Source organism: Sinocyclocheilus anshuiensis, unplaced genomic scaffold (genome assembly GCF_001515605.1).
Source record: "Sinocyclocheilus anshuiensis isolate Anshui unplaced genomic scaffold, SAMN03320099.WGS_v1.1 scaffold3274, whole genome shotgun sequence".
Classification (NCBI taxonomy): domain Eukaryota; kingdom Metazoa; phylum Chordata; class Actinopteri; order Cypriniformes; family Cyprinidae; genus Sinocyclocheilus; species Sinocyclocheilus anshuiensis.
The window spans coordinates 355,923-361,915 of record NW_015537940.1 but is presented as its reverse complement, the minus strand read 5'-3'; the positions used below and the strand labels follow the sequence as shown (position 1 = coordinate 361,915).

Genomic DNA, 5,993 nt, shown 5'->3' with positions numbered 1-5,993 from the left:
TCTGGGTTGAGCTGAGACAGGGAAACGAGCTACTCTTCATGAGGTCAGCATTTCATTATTTGGGCTTTGAGAGATTAGTGACTATGAAACAGAGGGACAGAGAGAGGCTCCATGTAGTCATCTGTTTGATTAATTCAGGTTTACTCGTTAAACGCGTAACATTTTAGTAGAGAGAAGTGACCTCTAGGTCTAGGGTATAGAGGCTTTAGTAGAGAGAAGTGACCTCTAGATCTAGGGTATAGAGGCGGTATTGCAAGTCAGAGAGACCCCAGTTTGAAGATCTGCTATCTGTTTCGAATTTAATGTTGAAGTTTTTACATTGGCTGCATTTAGTAGTAAGTGGGATCTTTCCAAAATGAGCTCATTTTATAGATGACCCACATTTTTCTTAATTATTATAAAAAAATAATGACATCTAAAAGGCTACATGGCAGCAATCTTTAATGCTGTTTTTAATAATATGAACACATCAAAAATACATATTACTACATAATCAAGTACATTAAACAGTGCATTAAATAAATAAATCATAAAACAAAAATTTCATTAAGCAATTATGAAATTAAGCAACAAAAAAAATTCAACAATGCAGCTTATTGCACTTGCAAATACACTGGACAGAGATTTGACAGCAAACAGTTCTATCTATGCAGTTGTATGTCACCAAAGAACATTTTTTGGACGGACAGATGGACGGACGGACAGGTAGATAGATAGCTAGATAGAAATATTTTTTTAATTTTCATAATTCACAATTTATGTATACAGTGCAACAGCAAAAACTGAGGAAAAAAATGTCACATTTGTGTAGAGCATTTTCTAGAACTACAAGTCAAGCTGCAATACCAAATGGAGATGCCAACAGACCACTATACCAGTCACCTTAACCGGACTGTATATAAATATGTATGGATCCATTCAGAATTATTAAACTGAGCAAAACTCAAGTTTCAAGAATTTCAAATGTGGCGATCTGAAGGCAGCTCAACATGACCAGTGATCAGTTCCAGTGTCAGAGTGAGTGTTGATGCCCATATGTATAAACACTGACCATTGCAAACTCCTATAAAAACACACTTCTTCAGCGAGTGTCCATTATAAAACACCTGCCAGACATGCAATCATACTGAAATATGCTTGTGCAAAAAGCTATCAGAGAGCGCACACACGGTCTGTTTATTTGCACACTAATAATAACGGACTCGCGTATCTAATAATGTATGACTCCCGTATGTCACTGTAATCTTCTTTACCTCCATAACAATCGTCAGCCATCAAAACTTTACTGGTAAGTTGGTTTGCTTTATTCAGGCCATATAGACTAGTCCTGACTTCAGCTTAAAGATAATTAAGAGAGGGATGTCCAAAGGCAGAACAAACATTCTAGAACAGTGACAGCTATAACACTGTGGTTGAATTTGATAGAAGAAAATCCCTCCTTCACACTTTGGTGGTGCATCACCCTATCGCCCTAATGAAGAAACCGCCCCTGATTGACTGACTGATTGATTTCCTCTGTTCTCTTTCACTACCTACTTGTCCATCTTACTTGTGTATTGTTCTACATGCCTTGTTTAATAATGACCTTCTGGCGCAGATTCTTTGCAGTGGAGTCAGCTGGAGTCGCTGTGCCAGTGCAGGGCAGGCCATGGGCAGCCACATACTTTTTATAGGCTTATATATACTGTATATGTATGCTTTTTTCCACAACCATAACCAAGATAAAAATCAACCTTCAATCTTTAAGTTTTTAGTTATTATAAATTAATCTTAATTAATACATTTTTGGCACAACTGCATCTGTACACTAAGATGACAAAGTTAAACAGTGAAGCCAACAGCATGATTACAATTTTGAATTTGTATAAAATGATCGTTTTTGAAATAAAAAAATTTTTTGTCTTTTACTACATGCCTTGTTTAATAATGATCTTCTGGCGCAGATTCTTTGCAGTGGTGTCGGCTGGAGTCGCTGTGCCAGTGGAGGGCAGGCCATGGGCCGCCACATACTTTTTATAGGCTTCCCGGATGATCCTAAAGGCTTGTACATTAGCGTAGGGAATGTCTGTGATGGGGTCTCGGTAGAGCGCAGGCTTATGTGTAACAGGGCCAGATCTCCTGGACAGGAATTCGAGGAGTTAGGGACTGGGGAAAGAAATGGAAGGATTCATCTTCACTGAATGTGATGTAGGTGCAGGAGCATTTGGCAGGCCCTGATGACAGGGAAGGGTTTACAGCAGCTGCATTAGTGGAGAGGACACTAGGAGGCGCAGTAAGAGTTGATTCTGACTGGGAAAAAGCTTATGGAGGATGAGGGCCTGGATTCTGCTGGGCGTCTTGGTCCAAACTGTTAATGAGACGTAATGTTAAAAAATATCAATATAAGAGCTATAAAGACAAAAATAGAGGTACACTCATTTTTTTCTCATTAAAATTTTTAAACAATTTTAAAATTATTTGTGTGTGTTGTGATTTTTAAATTGTTTATTCTATTTATATTATACTTAAAAAAGCATGTTTAACATGTTTATTTAAATTAAATATATATATATATATATTTTACACATGTAAAATTAAATAGTTGTTATAAAAAATGTTTAAAATGATGCATGCACACATAAGAAGCAAAACAAACCTCTAAACAGAAAAACAAAATCACATACTTTTGATTCTGTCTTTTTAGGTCAAATCAATGAATGGAGGAGTATTTGTAAACATGAGAACACTTATTTACATATTTTTAAGCACCAGGCAATATAAAGGTTATATAGATACATAGTGTACACACCCACTGAAAGACAATAAAAGTCTTAAGTCTAAAATGCAAGAGAAGTAAAAATTAAACATTCAGGAAGAGATGAGGAACTAGGTGAAGTACCCCTCTACATCCACGTTTTCCTCTTTAAGAGTGACATCAGACACCAGGGGCATGAGCACAGAGTGAAAGCGGATAACAGAACCCACACACTGACGCTTCATATGAACCTGTCGTTTCTTATCTGCCTCCAAACGCTCATAGTTTTCTGCCAAAAAAATTCATTAACAGCTATGAGCATTCAGGTTTTATAGACAGAACAATTTGCAGTTATCAGTTATCAATTCCTTACCCAGTGATCGAAGATTAATCTGTGCTGTGATCTTGGCCTCTGCCAAAAGTTCCGCCTGGGTCAAAGGTCGCTCATGTCTAGTACCCTTTCTTCGACATGGAGCAACCTGCCTCTCTTGCAGCCTTAGGTACGTCAGCCGTGTGTGTTCTGTTGTTGACTGACGTACCGACTTCCTGTCTAAGACCAAAACAATTTCAAAGTTTACTCAAATTTACTATGACACATTCTCCGCAGTTTATGATGTGGTCGCCACGTGCTTAAGTTGTTGGTGTTTAAGGAAGGGATGTAAACCTGACTCACTGACAGCTAGCCAACAAACACGTTTTATTGCACTGGAATCTAATTCACATGAAGAAACAATGACTTCAGAACCTGATGTTATTTTGTTTGTGCTTTATGAGTGTATTGTAAATGTCCAATCAGAGGTTCATCGAAATGTTTTATTATTTTTGGAAACCTCTGTTATCATTACCATCCATTCACTTCCTGTTGGATAATGTTGTTGATATATACTGTTTGCTTTCTTCATAAAAATATTTTTATGGCAGTCATATCTAGGAAAAAGGAAGGGTAAATATGTAAAAAAAAAAAAAAAAAAATTAATAATAATAAATTAATACTGTTTGTGAATAAAGAAAATAGATTTTAAGCAACTAATCACATAAAACAGAATGCAACTAAATTTATAAATCAGAATAACTGATATATTTCACACATACATAAAATTATTTGAAAATATGAAAATATACAGAATAATATATTGTTAACATATTACAACATATTGAATTATCACTTGTCTTTTCTTATAATGAATATATAAATCACTCAATCCATCAAGTTAAACATGTCATGTCATCTCATTTTCCACCAACCACCAAGTTGCCATGATTTTAACAAGACATCCAACTGTCCAAAAATCTCAAATAAACTGTAACATTTCTTTTCAGTAAAAACTTTATTTCTGATATACCATTACATATATTTTATATATGAAATGTGTAACTATGCAAACAATAAATTGAGACAAAAGTTTATGAATATGTTCAGCTTTATGTACACCTACGCATTAACTCATGAAAAAGAAATTAATGAACTATTAGTGTTTTAATAAAGATATACATGTAAAAAATATAATAGTATTATTTCATATATTGCATTATATTTTCCAGTATATTCCCATACTTTTGCATCTAATGACATATACTTTTACCATATACATACATACCATATACTTGTTACACTAATGACAAAACTTCTGTTATGTATGTCTGGTTATGTCACATGTGCATGTGTAATTTTTGCTGATGTCCTCCTGTAGTTCAGGGGGTTGTATTTGTTGATCTTTGTCTTGTCTGTCCTCCTGGGCAGTTCAGCCAGTTTCCGTTGTTTTGGATTACAAGTGGCGTAAAAATATGAAAATTATCTGCCATTATATACTTTATGTACAGAACGTACTGGTCACTCTTTTATACACAATTACAAAGAATAAGGACTGAACATCAAAAAGGATGCAAAAGCACCATAAATGAATCATAAAACTAGTCCATATGACTCACGCACTATATTCCCAGTCATCTGAAGCTATTAATGGTAGTTTTTTATGATGGTTTTATGGTTCTTTTTCTTAGTAACCCTCCTATACCTGTAACCCTCCTGTATATATGTTTCCGACGTGGCCCATCCTCCTCCTGCTCGCTGTCAGGTTCATCCCCTTCATCAATGTCAAAGTCACTGTCCACTTCATCTTCCGTTTCAGACAAGTCGCCCTTATATTCTTCATCACCTGATTCCTGCAGAAATCAAGTTTTCAGGACTCAAAGTCACAGAGGAGACACTAGACAGGTGCATATTATTTGCATAGCGCATGGATTACATTCAATTAAAATATATAATGTATACAATATATACAGTATCTAATTTATTAGAATAATACTTTGTATAAATTTGTTGAAATACATGTCTGCCCTATTATTGTGTTCTTTATATAATTATTGTAAAAAGCTATGCATTTATATTTATATATATAGTAATGTACATTCAGTTAGAATAAATAATTTATACAATATATACTATATCTAATTTATTAGAATAATATTTTTAAAGCTGCTTTGCAAAATAAACAGTAAAAATCTCTATACAATACACTGAGTTGAGCTGAATTCAAATAAATTTAAAGCGTAGCAAATAACCAAACAGAATAACTTCATGTGAAATAATCAAAATGTAAAATTATATACAAAATACATATAAATATAATTTACTGTATATCATTTTTTTTAATCCTTTTTATTTTTGTGATTTTTTTTAGCATTGGTGGACTAAATAAATGCACAATGACTCTATAGAGTCATGTGATAGTGATCTCCTGACAGTCTCGAGACAATAATAATCCGGGTGACGGGGCATATTCTTACAGGTACAAGTCCAAACGTCCATGCTGAAGTATAAAGGTATTACAGCTGCGGAAATGTGTCAACACAAGCCCGTGATGACAAGCCGCACAGGTGATATTTCATCACTCACGTCGGGAAATCCTCCATAGGTGGTCTTGTAGAACTCATCCTCATCCTCTGCATCCAGCAGTCTGGACATGCGGTTGGTTACCCGCAGTCTTTCGAGGAGCCCTGCTGAAAGCTAAACTCATCCTGACACCTAAATCTATTTCACAGATACGTAAAGATGAAAATATACGTATTTATAATTAAAATAAGTTAAAATAGAGCAGGGGACCAGATTTCAGGATATATAGGACTCAAATCTGTTGCATAATAAAGCAAAATATTACTGTATCAGCAGGAGCTCATTTGTAGGTTTTGAAAATATTATCAGATATACCAGCTTGACAGCTGAATAAATGTCAGACTCGCTAGTCTAATGTGGCATTAA

General features: G+C 34.8%; 1 pseudogene; it reads right to left on the bottom strand.

Moving 5' to 3' along the window:
* Nucleotides 1-1,907: 1,907 nt before the first annotated feature.
* LOC107663434 (vacuolar protein sorting-associated protein 72 homolog) lies at nt 1,908-5,751 on the bottom strand (annotated as a pseudogene).
* Nucleotides 5,752-5,993: the final 242 nt, after the last annotated feature.